We start from the raw sequence: 14,553 nt of genomic DNA, 5'->3' as shown, positions 1-14,553 counted from the left end.
GGGATCGGGGTTAACTTGGTATGGTACAATCGTGCCCTTCTAACCACTTACGGACATAGTTATGACGAAGAGCTCACCCACTTCAGGACTGGCCCCATAGACCGGTGATGCTGTATAAGAGCTCACCCACTTCAGGACTGGCCCCATAGACCGGTGATGCTGTATTGCAACATATCACCCCGGACTACAAGTCCATTTAAAAAAAAAAAAAAAAAAAACCATCCGCCAAATTTGGGATCGGGGTTAACTTGGTATGGTATAATCGTGCCCTTCTAACCACTTACGGACATAGTTATGACGAAGAGCTCACCCACTTCAGGACTGGCCCCATTTTGATGTCAGAGGAAGCATTAAAGATTTGACTAACAGGGTAAATTTAAGGATCCGTTATTGTTTGATTACATAGTTTACGAACAATAACTGAAATAAACACTCTCATTAAACATCTTGGAAACGCATACGGAATAGTTTCACGTGGGCTCACCACACCACACGAAATTAATAGTAGTACAGGTAGTGCTAGACCGAGATACATGGAAAGAATTCTCGGGCGGTGTAGACCTCTCACGAAGGAGGTGTGTTGCGAAACCCTCCTCCTACTGACAATTGAGAATTACTCTTCACGCTTGTATCCTTTGCCAGACAGGGCGATAGAGGAATAGGAAATCAACACATAACGGCAGCAGCTTTCATCACAGTATTGTTTAGTTAGTGCGAAAGCGCCACGAAGATGCTCATCAACTCGACTGGTGAACGCTGCAATACAGATGTTGCGAATCACGGTGGGGCTTACAGCTTAAGTTCGAACAGCGTACATTCCTAGAACAGTGAATCAAAATTTTGCTTCCTCCAACATATATCACACCAAAAGACCACGGAGGCAAAGTTATAGGGAGAGATTACTAATACCGTTTCTCCCGCAATTCCTTCGCGACTGTAATAAGAAGTGGGGTAAGTTCAAAATGGCTCTGAGCACTATGGGAGTTAATTTCTCAGGTCATTAGTCCCCTAGAACTTAGAACTACTTAAACCTAACTAACCTAAGGACATCACACACATCCATGACCGAGGCAGGATTCGAACCTGCGGCCGTAGCGGTCCCGCGGTTCAAGACTGCAGCGCCTAGAACCGCAGGGCCACTTCGGCCGGCAGTGGGGTAAGTGTTGCAGTACGCAAAGTAACCGGCGGCCACATACCGAACGAAGGTGGCTTGCGAGGTGTAGATGTAGCTGTTACCGACACACAGCAAGTTTGGTTAAGAACTCTCTGTGTGGTTTACCAAATGCATTCCAGGTTGTTTTCTATAGTTTTGTTTATTGCTTTTACTGATCATACGGTGGCTGTCTTCAACAGCTCTAAATACAAAAGTCCATCAACTCGTACTGTAGCTTCATTATTCATTCTTAACGTATATGCAACTAAGCGAAAAGAAATTTTTTTTTTTGTTCGCGCGTATTTTTTAGCACCTACGGTGAATTCAGTTGCTGTTATCGTTATAAATATCTGCAATTGTTTTCGAAGTGTTAATTACACCTTGTTTTAGTGTTGTAAGTGATTTTCAGGCATAATTTCTCTATTAATTTCGTCTAGTTGTTGTTACACTAAGGGCAGACAACACAGAACCATTGGCGTAACGAAGATGGTACAGGGAGGTTTCATTCGCCCCTTGTCTTTCTTCCTTTCCCTTTCAGCTATTCCAGGTCATCCTCTAGCTTTTTGATGCGTATTTTCCGTGCCTGATTTCTCTTTGAGTTGTGGGCAGCCCATTATTGTGACGAAGATATTTATATACACTACTGGCCTTTAAAATTGCTACACCAAGAAGAAATGCAGATGATAAACGGGTATTGATTGGACAAATATATTATACTAGAACTGACAGGTACATTCATTTTCACGCAATTTGGGTGCATAGATCCCGAGAAATCAGTACCCAGAACAACCACCTCTGGCCGTAATAACGGCCTTGATACGCCTGGGCATTGCGTCAAATAGAGCTTGGATGGCGTGTACAAGTACAGCTGCCCATGCAGCTTCAACACGATACCACAGTTCACCAAGAGTAGTGACTGGCGTATTGTGTCGAGCCAGTTGCTCGGCAACCATTGACCAGACGTTTTCAACTGGTAAGAGATCTGGAGAATTTGCTGACCAGGGCAGTAGTCGAACATGTTCTGTATCCAGAAAGGCCCTTACAGGACTTGCAACATGCGGTCGTGGATTATGTAGGGCTCTGCAGGGATCGAATGAAGGGTAGAGCCACGGGTCGTAACACATCTGAAATGTAACGTCCACTGTTCAAAGTGCCGTCAATGCGAACAAGAGGTGACCTAGACGTGTAACGAATGGTCCCCATACCGTAACGCCGGGTGATACGCCAGTATAGCGATGACGAATACACGCTTCCCATGTGCGTTCACCGCGATGTCACCAAACACGGATGCGACCACCATGATGCTGTAAACAGAACTTGTGTTCATCCGAAAAAATGACGTTTTGCTATTCGTGCACCCAGGTTCGTCGTTGAGTACACCATCGCAGGCGCTCCTATCTGTGATTCAGCGTCAAGGGTAACCGCAGCCATGGTCTCCGAGCTGATAGTCCATGCTGCTGCAAACGTCGTCGAACTGTTTGTGCAGATGGTTGTTGTCTTGCAAACGTCCCCACCTGTTGACTCAGGGATCGAGACGTGGCTGCACGATCCGTTACAGCCATGCGGATGCCTGTCATCTCGACTACTAGTGATACGAGGCCGTTGGGATCCAGCACGGTGTTCCGTATTACCCTCCTCAACCCACCGATTCCATATTCTGCTAACAGTCATTGGATCTCGACCAACGCGAGCAGCAATGTCGCGATACGATAAACCGTAATCGCGATAGGCTACAATCCCACCTTTATCAAAGTCGGAAATGTGACGGTACGCATTTCTCCTCCTTACACGAGGCATCACAACAACGTTTCACCAGGCAACGCCGGTCAAATGCTTTTTTTTGTATGAGAAATCGGTTGGAAACATTCATCATATCAGTACGTTGTAGGTGTCTCCACCGGCGCCAACCTCGTGTGAATGCTCTGAAAAGCTAATCATTTGTATATCACAGCATCTTCTTCCTGTCGGTTTAATTTCGCGTCTGTAGCACGTCATCTTCGTGGTGTAGCAATTTTAATGGCCAGTAGTGCATATTTCTGAAATTCGCTGTCGAAACGACATATCGCAACCTGGCTCCAGTGGTAGAGGTGAAATAACATTCAGTTCTCATCAATTGACAGTGAAGGAAGGGAGAAACTGAAACTAATTGACGAGACTGTGTGTGGCAAGATGTGGCCTCCTTTTGCTGAAAGTATCACTGAGGGTATAAAGATTATCAAGAATTAGTGCTATTCAAGTGAAAAATTCTATCTCGTAACACCATATATTGCCCCCTAGCTGCCTTTAATTATCCACTGTGTAGTGTTCCTACACTGACGTATCATTCACAGAAGTCCCAGGAGAACACTGAAACCAGCAAGTCTTTCTGTACGTAAAACGCTTTTTCGGCGCACAAACACTGTTACTTTGGTGACGTATTAGGTATAGAGACTCATGTCTTTGGGTTAATTTAGAAAGAAAAGCATTCTACCAACCGCCAGTAAATCACACCCTTCGAGTTACTTTTTCGGCAGTTGAGTAATGTAACAGCCAGTTTCCAAATACCTTAACTAGACAGGAAACTCAATCTTCCTGACAGTGTTGCACCGCCTGAAACTCGTCACCGACAGGACGTCAACCGTTAATCTTCTTTCCTGAGGAATACATTTCAGAATGGTAACTCAGACCTCAGTCCCCGTAGCCCATGTTGTGGAACTGAATTTTTCTAGCTCACTGGAAGTCTCAAAATAAACTTTAAGTTTACCCATACATTTCTCCATTAACGCGTTTTCGGAACTTACTATCTTCAGTAACAAAAGCCCCAGATTTTACCACTGAGCAAAAGAAGCATATTTAATTTGAAAATTAGACGTTATAATATCGTGCAACGGCGATTAATAAATACTGTTGTAGTTTTATGTTTTATTATGAAGATTGGAATCCATGGAGGGAAGACGACATTCTTTTCGCGAAACGCTAGTGAGAAAATTTGTAGAACCGCCAATAGCGGCTGAGTGCAGAACGATTCACCTGCAGCCAACGTAGGTAAGCATCACGAAGAAATTAAGGCGCGTACGGAGACGTATGGACAGTCGTTTTCCCTCGTTACATTTTCGAGTGGAACAGGAAAGGGAACTACTAGTGGTGGAAGACTGTGCCTTCCTCCATACATCTTATGGTGGCTTGCGGAGTATCTATATAGGTGTAGGTGCTAATAGCCTTTCAAACACAAGAACTTGTTTTTCTCACAAGTTAATACCAATATTACTTACATCAGAGGTCTATTATTCATACATAATAAAATGTTAGTACAGTGGTAGTCTACAAATTACAAAGCAGGTATTCTTGCGGACGATGAGAGAAGATAATGCTTGTAGATATCAGATTCTTTAGGTTCATAAGATAAGACTTAATATATATTCCTATCTCACAGGTGTCAATGACAAGCAAGTTTCATACTCGCGTTACTTGTTAAATGTGCATGCAATGTAATGTGTAACCATTGCATATGTTTCCAGATACAGGGTGACAATTATTGAATTATATAATACAAAGTCGTCGTAACTCCTAAAAGGTTGCCTTAGGACGTTCAAACTGCACGGTAGGCCGCAGGCCCTGATGGGAATTGGTATGCGCATGCGCCTTGTTGTTGTCGGCCATTTGCACGTGAAAATGTCACGGTGTAGCGTGCCTGAGCGTATAACGAAACTGAAGGCCTATTATGCGAGCAATAAGAGCTCAACTGCGGCTCAAAGGAAGTTTGCAACCGAGTTCAAACCGAAGACAGCCGTTCCAAGTGTGGTAACAATCAAGAATTTGATTCGCAAATTTGAGAGAACGGGTAGTGTTCGTGATGCCGGCAATGTCGGCCATCCAGAAAGAGTGAAAATGCCCGAAAACATCGAGAACACACGCACTGTGTTTCAAAACAGCCCCAGGAAATTGGTCAGACGAGCTGCCCAACAGGTGGAAATCAACTGGGAGACTGCGACAAATTGTTGTTGAAGACTTCCACCTCTTCCCATACAGAATTCAGACCCATCAGCCATTAAGCTCCAGGACCCTGGAACAGTGGCTGTCTTTCGCCAACACTATTGTCCACAGAAATAACGAGCAGGACTTTGAAAGAAATAAGGTTTCGTTTAGCGACGAAGCCCACTTTCATTTTGGTGGGTCGTCAATAAGCTAAATGGGCGCATTTGGGGCACTGAGAATCCGCATTTATCCAAGACGGAGCTCGACCCAGTAGAATCAGGAGTGTTTTTCACGCCCTGGAGAAGCACTTTGGGGAACGCATTCTGGCTCTGGGGTACCCAGAGGCCAATGGCATGGCCTCGATTGGCAACCACATTCTCCGGATCTGATCACATGCGACTTCTTTTCGTGGGGCTATATTAAAAACAAGGTGCACAGCAGTACCCCAAAATCATTGCTGAGCTGAAAATAGCCATTCAGGAGGTCATCGACAGTAGTCATGTTCCGACACTTCAGTGGGTCATGCAGAATTTCGATGTTCGTCTCCGCCAGTTCATAGCCAATGATGGCAGTCATATCGAACATGTCATAACCTAAATCCAAATATCTGTAGTGACATTTACATGTTGAATTAAGGGTGTGCAAGCCGTAGTTTGTAACTAAGGTACTTATTTAATATAGTTCAGTAACTGTCATACTTCATGTATCAACTGAAAAGAAAGGCTTTCAGTTTCCGTATTTCTTTACCGCTACAAACAACAAAAGTAGAACTTTTGAGGCAATCGTAATTAACTGCAGTTTGAAAAAGTGCCCAGACATTACATAAAACGTTCAGGGGTTCTTCCATAAGTTCAGGAAAGTAATGATAAAAATTTTGAGTGAAACATAATTGTTGATGAAGTTAAGGGTCGACGATATCTCTGAGGTGAAATGAACAGTAAATGTATCAGAAACATTGGTGGCGGAATACGTTCCACTAACATCTAAATTAGTCTGTCCCTATTTAAAAAACAGTTGTTACTTGGAGAAAGGAATAAGGATCCGTAGACTTTGAACAGGGAATGGTAGCTGGAGCTAGACGCGTAGGCTTTTCCATTTAGGAAACCGTTAGGGAATTCAGTTCTCCGGGATCCACAGTCTCAAGGGTGTGCCGAGAATATCAAATTTCAGGCATTACCTCTCGTCACGAACAATCCAATGCCTGACGATCTTCACTTAACGACCGAGAGCAGTGGCGTTTGCTTAGAGTTGTCAGTGCTAACACACAGGCAGCACTGCGTGAAATAATCTCAGAAATCAGTGTGGGACGCACGACGAACGTATCCGTTAGGACAGCGCGTCAAAATATAGTATTATTGCGCTGTGGAAGCAGACGACCGACACGAGTGCCTTTGCTAACAGCACGACATCGCCTGCATCTCCTCTCCTAGGCTTGCGACCTTATCGTTTGGACCCTAGACGACTGGGGACCATGGCTTGGTTAGATGAGTCCCGATTCATTCGGTAAGACCTGATGGTAGGGTTAGAGTGTGGCGCAGACCCCAAGAACCTACAGGCCCAAGTTGTCAACAAGGCACTGTGCTAGCTGGTGGTGACTTCATAATGGTCTGGGCCGTGTTTCCATGCTATAGACTGGGTTCCCCGGTCAACCTGAACTTGTCATTCAGTTGTGGTGGTATGTTTGGCTACCTGCAGACCATATGCAGCCGTTAATGAACTTCATGCTCTCATACAACAATGTCATGTCACGGGGCAACAGCTGTTGTTCGCGATTGGTCTAAAGAGCATTCTGGACAATTTGAGCGTATCGTTTGGCCACCCAGATCGCCCCACATGACTCCCAAGTGACATTTACGGGACATAATCGAGAGGTCAGTTCGTGCAAAACATCCTGCACTGGCTACACTTTGGCAATTATGGAAGGCTGAAGAGGCAGTATGGATCAATATTTCTGCATGAGAGTTCCAATGACTTGGTTGTGCCACGTCGAACTGCTACAGTACTCCGGGCAAAAGGAGGACCGACACGATATTACGAGGTGTAATATTACGAGGTGTACCATAACATTTCCCACATCAGTGTCATAACTACTTCGTAACTTATGAAGGACAGACACTTACAGTGAAGTTATGTGTGACATTGCTGTCTGCCTTGTGATTCATCCTTTGGATGGAGACAGTAAACTGGACCAGCTTTCTTGATAATAATCGAAAACAGTAGTACGTCTCGGCTCCTGTTCTTTGTTGCCTCCTTTAAAACTGCGCTCCTTCAAGGGAAAAAAATCGCTGGCAGACAGATGATTCCTCACAACAAGTCCGAAAAATAGAAAAAGACGCCGCAACTACCCGCAACAGGACTTAAAAAATTAATAAGGGACTCAAGAGTTAACCAACAAAACTCAACAATGAGCAAATGACTAATTATTGATTAATTTCGGTATTAGTAATAGCAGGTAGTGATAGCAGTGAAAAAATGTGTAGCTTGCATATGCCGCCTGTCAAAAACCCTCCCCTTGCCAAGAGACTTCTCTGTCTGTTCTCTCTGTACAATATTTTGGGCATGGTGGTGATCCACAACCCATGTCATGAATTTGTTTCTTATTGGGTGCTTACACTGGGTTTATAGGCAGACAACCATAAATCGAATTAAGAGAAAAACTGGAAGAAATTTCCTTTTAATAAAGACTTTCCTTGTCCACAAAGCATTGCGTGTGTAGAAATATGTCACATATTATAACACATGTCTTGATCCATCTCCTCCCTCCTCTCTGCCCATCACCTCCTTATCTCCCTATCTGCACATCTCCGCCTCCTCCAACCATACCCCTTCCTTCTCCTCCTTCTCCTCTTCCCCACCCTCCGGACTCCCCTCTCTCTGTCTCTCTCCTCCACTACTCTCTCTCTGTCCATCTCATCCCACCTCCCTCTCTGTGTATGCCTCTCTCCCACTCTCTCCCTACCCTGCCCCCTGCCTCTCTCTCTCTCTCTCTCCATCTCTTCATCTCTCCATCTCAACTTTTCCCCATGCATTCCCATCTGCCCATGTAGTGCCGGCAAAAGAGGTCGATAATGTGTGCTGGTATTACTCCCACAAAATGCCTCTTGTGCAGCACTGCCTGTGCGTCAATGGTTGAAAAAAAAAATTCCCATAATGTACAGGCTGTGATGCAAAGCAGGCCAATGAAGTAGGCCAGTACTACTGCAACAGCACAACACACCTGTTTTGTTGGGCAGCCTACACGTAAAGCACTGGACAACTGTTTCTTACCTCTTACATGTAGGCTCCCTTGCAAATATAGTCGATAAGGAAGGTTGCAGCTGTTCCCACACAATGGGCAGCCTATATATCAGGGGCTTATAAAATATATGTCTGTATATCAGATCTTATAATATTTCCTATTATAAAATGAAGACAAATAAATCATGGAACAAGTGCTTGCATTATTGCAAACAGAGATAGAAATTGTAGTGAAGTCTGTAGTAGAACTATGATAAATTTCGCATCTAATGATGCTTATAAATCTAAAAGGAATCGAATAAATTTTCTCCTCTTCCTCTTTTACAGTAATGTTCAGAAAAATGTATCTTTTGAATTTGAAGTTATGTGTGTAAATTATACTTCTACACAAAGTTAGCGGTAGTAACAACTGCACAGGTACTTACGTTTTTTCTGTCACATACACCAGTGTGATAAAGCATTATGACAACTGTCCTCAGAGAGACAGAATGATATCTAGTGTGATAATGGGCATATGATCTGCAGAAACATATGGGGATCGATAAACATACTCTTAAGTGCGCGATTTTGATGAAGTACAGATTGTTATGGCCCAGATGAGTATCCCACAGATGGCGAAGCTGGTCTGCTGTTCGTGTGATACTATCATGAGTATCCATGGAAAATGGTTTAAGGATGGTGTAACCAAGAGTAGTAGAAAAGTAGAAACTTCCTGGCAGATTAAAACTGCGTGCCGGACCGAGACTCGAACTCGAGACCTTTGCCTTTCGCAGGCAAGTGCTGTTATTCTGGAAACATCTCCCAGGCTGTGGCTAAGCCATATCTCCGCAATATTCTTTCTTCCAGTGCTAGTTCTGCAAGGCTCGCAGAAAAGCTTCTGTGAGGTTTGGAAGGTATGAGACGAGGTACTGGCAGAATTGAAGCTATGAGGACATGTGGCGACTCGTGCTTGGGGTAGCTCAGTCAGTAGAGTACTTGCCTGCGAAAGGCAAAGATCCAGAGTTCGCGTCTCGGTCCGGCACACAAACTACCAGGAAGTTTCATATCAGTACACAATCAGCTGCAGAGTGAACATCTCATTCTTGTAGAAAAGTTGTTGAACATTCATTCCTCATCAGAGAACTTGGAAGTCTGAGGCTTGCCCACTCTATAAAGCAGGATAGGCGGCGATATGTGGCATGCCTGATGATGGCGTACAACGCTGGTGCAATCAAAAGTATTTTGGGGAGCACGGTTGAATATGAGGCTCGCAAGCAGGCGACTCTTACTTCTTTGCATGGCATCCTGACGATATAGTCAACGACGACTGCAGTGTGTACGGGACCATCGACGTTGGACCGCGGACAAATGGAAATGTGTGATGAATCACGTTTCCCCTTACAACAGGTGGATGGTTGTATTCTGACACGTTTTCATCCTAGTTATTGGCTACTTGGAACATGCACGGCACTATAATGTACGCAGGCTGTTGGGGGCGGTAACGTAGTATGGGGGGGGAAAGCCAACTGGACTTCCATGGGACCTTCAGTAACAATCAAAAATACACTGACAGCTGTGAATGTAATTGCAGACGATTTGCATGCCTTCATGCTTGATGTCTTCCCCGATGGCAATGGCATCTTCCAACACGATAACAGCCTGTATAATAAGATGAGAAGAGTGCTGCAGTGTTTTGAGGTGCGTTATAGTGAAATCAAATTTTTGTTTTGTCCATCGAATTCACTTGATCTGTACGCGGTGGAAAATATCCGGGACGCTATCGGGTGTCAGATCCGCTGCCACATACCACCGGCCCGTAATTTATGAAGACTACGTGCTTGTGTGCTTACATCTGGTGGCACTTACCTCCGGAAGCCTACCAACGACTTGTCGAATACATGCTACTCAGAATCGGAGCTGCATTGTGTTGCAGTAATGAGGCAACAATCTATTAAGCAGATGGTTAGGTTCATACGTGTGTGGTGCCGCTGAATGTTTTTAACACCACTCCACTTGTTAAAACATTAAAAATGTGGTAGAATTAGAGTACACATATGAAGACCTGAATTGGTATTGTACATGATTTCACTGAAGTCTTGAAGCAGACGTGCTAGGCTTATGACAGCTAACCGACTATACAAAATAGTGCTGAGAATTCTGGTAGTTAGGAGAGTTGATTCCAAAAATTCATGAACTATCGATAATGTCATATACACACAACAGCACAGTAGCACCCTCTCAAAAAATGAGATAAAGCAACAACAGTGTCAGATTACACTGGAATACGGCGAACGCTGTAATCTGAAGGCTGTGGATAAACCTTACTTTTAAGCGAAGAATTAACTTAATGCAGATGTTGTCAGTGATGTGTTCTACTCCGGCATTTGTATTCATTTTCACTTTGTGGAATATCCATTTACAGTACCTTGTCACTGTTATGTCCCGAATTTCCTCAGTGGATATATCACAGACCGATTCTGTACCGATATTTTATGTCTGCTGGCTCTCTCTGGGCTCTGCTTTCCGTAGATGGTGAACCACAACAGAAGAAATTTTGCCCTGTCGTATTGTTTGTGAGTTCATTTCACTGTAGTAGTTCGCATCATATCTTGAAACGCTACACTGTTTTAGAATCTACCTTGAAATTTACTGGGCACTGTATCTAGCGAATAGTGAAATAAGAAACACTGAACGTGCTACCAGATGCTGCTTTCCACCCGAAGAAATAAATAATCTTTTTTTTTTTTGCAGTACTTCGTTTATGAATTGATGAAGAAATCAGAAAAATACACAAAACTAATATAAACAAGAGAACAAAACAGTGCAATACGCTATAAAATTATTAACAAATTACTAGCCTGACAAAAGAAGACTGTGACATGTACGTATAGGTTAGAATGGACGTGAGAGGACATTCGAGATTCAAGAAAACGTATCAGTTCTGTTGAAACTAACTCAGCTATCTCCAAAATGGCCGTCGATGTCTTTTCGATATCTTTTAGTCGTAATAAATAGTAGTTACAAAGTATGGGAATGAAGGTTTTCTCGGAAAATTTTAGAATTAAAGATTGTCGTGTTGTAAGTTGAGCCGTGGCATAGTGTTGTCGCAACGTTTAGATAAATTTCCTGTACGTCATCTTCAAGATTACAAGTTCATACACGCCGTTGCCAAAACACGACACCCCGACTTGGCTGGTAGCCCGAGAAAATTTCATCAATTACGAAGTATCTTCAGAAATACGGTCTCGAACCATGATTTGCTTAGTTTCCTTGCAAATATTTCATTCATTGTTCACAGGGAGTTCTTTATAAATAAGAAGACTCATACTGAATAGTAATATTTTTACCAATAAAATTAACAGTACCAGTACCTAAGGAATTGCACAAAATTTTAACAATCATATTTTCTGCGTTACTAGAAATTTTCCAATATCTGTAATTTTTCAAGGTGGTATTTGTTGCCGGCCGGAGTGACCGTGCGGTTCTAGGCGCTACAGTCTGGAACCGAGCGACCGCTACGGTCGCAGGTTCGAATCTTGCCTCGGGCGTGGATGTGTGTGATGTCCTTAGGTTAGTTAGGTTTAATTAGTTCTAAGTTCTAGGTGACTGATGACCTCAGAAGTTAAGTCGCATAGAGCTCAGAGCCATTTGAACCATTTTTTTTGGTATTTGTTCATAGTCACGTGCTAGTCCAGATACACACTATTCTAGGAATGTTTATGTTGAACTTTCCTCGGTCCTGCATTGTCGGGTTTTAATGATCTTTTTTAGCCAAATACAGAAGTGAAACGTTGTGGAACGCTGTTAGTTCAAACTATGATATTACAAAATATTTTGTTTCTTAATCAACAGAGAAGCGGCCAAATGTTGCTTATTATTTGTTCTGTTACTAGTTTCGGTCATCGGCTGCGAGTATCTTCAGACTTTCATTGCCCTGAATACAACTCGTTGAATGTTTAAAGCACCATACGGCGCAATCCTCTACTCAAAACGTAGTGAGTCGCCTGTGTTATGTTGTATATCAGCTAACATATTGCCATCAGGGCAATGAACGTCTAAAGACGCTCGTGACCGATTAGTGAAACTATTAATAGATAAAATAATAAATGACCTATGGCGGCTTAACTGCACGTTAATTATTAACAGTCACTATATCCCCGATAACGAAGACTCGGTTTGTCGATTTTGTTTCTAGTACATTGCTTTTTCTGTGGACTAACTGGCGGTTATTCAGAAATCAGCTATCAAGGTCGTGATTCCCGCGTGCGCTAACCTCACACTTCCGCTGACGTGGGCTTCTTTGGAACCATCACTACGTAGTTGTGTTACGAAACAAGTGGTGCTGTACGGCGGTCCGCTCCCTACTGTAAGGTCCGTATTCAGCCATTTGCGATAACGTATTTAATGAAATCGTTCTGTTTCTCCACACCACTATCTTGTTACGTCAGCAGAGGAGATCGATTTGGCTCGGAGAAGAGTATGCTTTGTTCGACCAGATATATCGACTGATAATACGGCATGTTGTTGAAATCTGGTGTACGTCAACTGAAGTCGCAGTTACAAAATTTTTACTTCGGCAGTACTGCGCTGTCTTGTCATCTGCCGGAACGTGATGTGACGAGTGACGATTATGGAATTATCTCTACATCGGAATTTCGTACGTGATGTGAAGCACGTACCAAAGCGTAAATTTCATGTCCTTCGAATTCATTTAGAAATTAACGTCATTGTCCTTTAAACACCTATCCGTAAGTGAGAAAAACAGGCAAGATAGATTTTTTTTTTTACCGTGTGAGTGTACTGAGCGTTTTATCGTAAGTTAGGAGTTACAACAAACGCCTTCCCACGTGTTTTGAAAATTAGAAACAGATGAAATTTCGAAGGTTATGTTCGTGGACAAATAAAAACTATGTACAACACAAATACGTATGTGGGAAACACTAGTAAACAGATGACAAACCCATCCTTACGTTGTAACGCAAATAAAAACTACGTCCTCACAAATATATAAAGCATCTCAAGTAGTATAAGTCTACCAACAAATGGCTGAACACAGGCCGGAGCTGAGTAGCTGCTTCAAATGACTACAAAGAACACAAGGATTGCAGTTCTAAGGAAAACAATGTTTAAATACAACTGTTGCTTACTGTGAACATATGGTACGTTGTGATGTGACGTGACGGGCCGTCCGTTTCCCGAGGAATCTGGCCGAGAACTGAGAGCGTTATCTCAGTGACGCGGTATCGAGGCCTCGCGACGTACCAGATAAACGCCCGTGGGAGCGGCGAACTTCCGTCGCTGCGGCCACAGCCAACGTCCACGCACTTCCCTAGCCGCACTTCCACAGAATGCACACCAAATACTGACCTAATTCTCACCAACAGAATCAGTCGCATAAAATTTGTGGGAAATGAACCGCACATTTTACACAGCTACAGTGAAGTGCCAAAGAAACTGGTATAGAAATGTGTATTAAGAGATATGTAAACAGCTAGAATACAGCGCTGCGGTTGGTAACCGCTATGTAAGGCAGCAAGTCTCTGGCGTAGTTGTCAGATCGGTTACTGCTGCTTCAGTGGAAGGTTGTCAAGATTTAAGTGAGTGTGGACGTGGTGTTATAATCGGCGCAAGAGCGATGGGACACAGCATCTCCGAGGTAGCAACGAAGTGGGGATTTTCCCGTACGACCATTTCACGAGTGTACCATGAATATCATGAATCTAGTAAAACATCATATCTCCGACATAGCTACGCCCGGAAAAAGATCCTGCAAGAATGGGACCAACGACAACTAAAGAGAATCGTTCAAAGTGACGGAAATGCAATCCTTCTGCAGATTGCTACATATTTCAACACTGGGCCATCAACAAGTATCAGCGTGCGAACCATTCAACGGAACATCATCGATATGGGCTTTCGGAGCCAAAGACCCACTCGTGTACCCTTGTTCACTGCACGACACAAAGCTTTACGCCTCGCCTGGGCCTATCAGCCCCGACATTGGATTGTTGAAGACTGAAATCATGTTGACCGGTCGGGCCAGCCTCGTTTCCAATTATATCGATCGGATATACGTGTACTGATAAGGAGACAACCTCATTAATCCATGAACCCCGCATGTCAGCAGGGGACTGTTCAAGCTGGTGGAGGCTCTGTAATGGTGTGGGGCGGGAGCAGTTGGATTGATATGGGACCTCTGATACATCTAGATACGACTCTGACAATTGACA

The 14,553-nt window shown here is 43.6% G+C and overlaps 1 protein-coding gene across 1 annotated transcript in view; it reads right to left on the bottom strand.

The window, feature by feature from the left end:
* Nucleotides 1-13,601, bottom strand: part of LOC126481925 (insulin-like growth factor-binding protein complex acid labile subunit) — a 45,013-nt gene extending 31,412 nt beyond the window's left edge. Inside the window, exon 1 of the mRNA XM_050105885.1 lies at nt 13,471-13,601. The gene's annotated coding sequence lies outside the window, so the exon portion shown is untranslated. The remainder of the gene's footprint in view (nt 1-13,470) is intronic.
* Nucleotides 13,602-14,553: the final 952 nt, after the last annotated feature.

Source organism: Schistocerca serialis, chromosome 5 (assembly GCF_023864345.2).
Source record: "Schistocerca serialis cubense isolate TAMUIC-IGC-003099 chromosome 5, iqSchSeri2.2, whole genome shotgun sequence".
Taxonomy (NCBI): domain Eukaryota; kingdom Metazoa; phylum Arthropoda; class Insecta; order Orthoptera; family Acrididae; genus Schistocerca; species Schistocerca serialis.
This window is presented reverse-complemented; position numbering and strand designations above follow the sequence as displayed.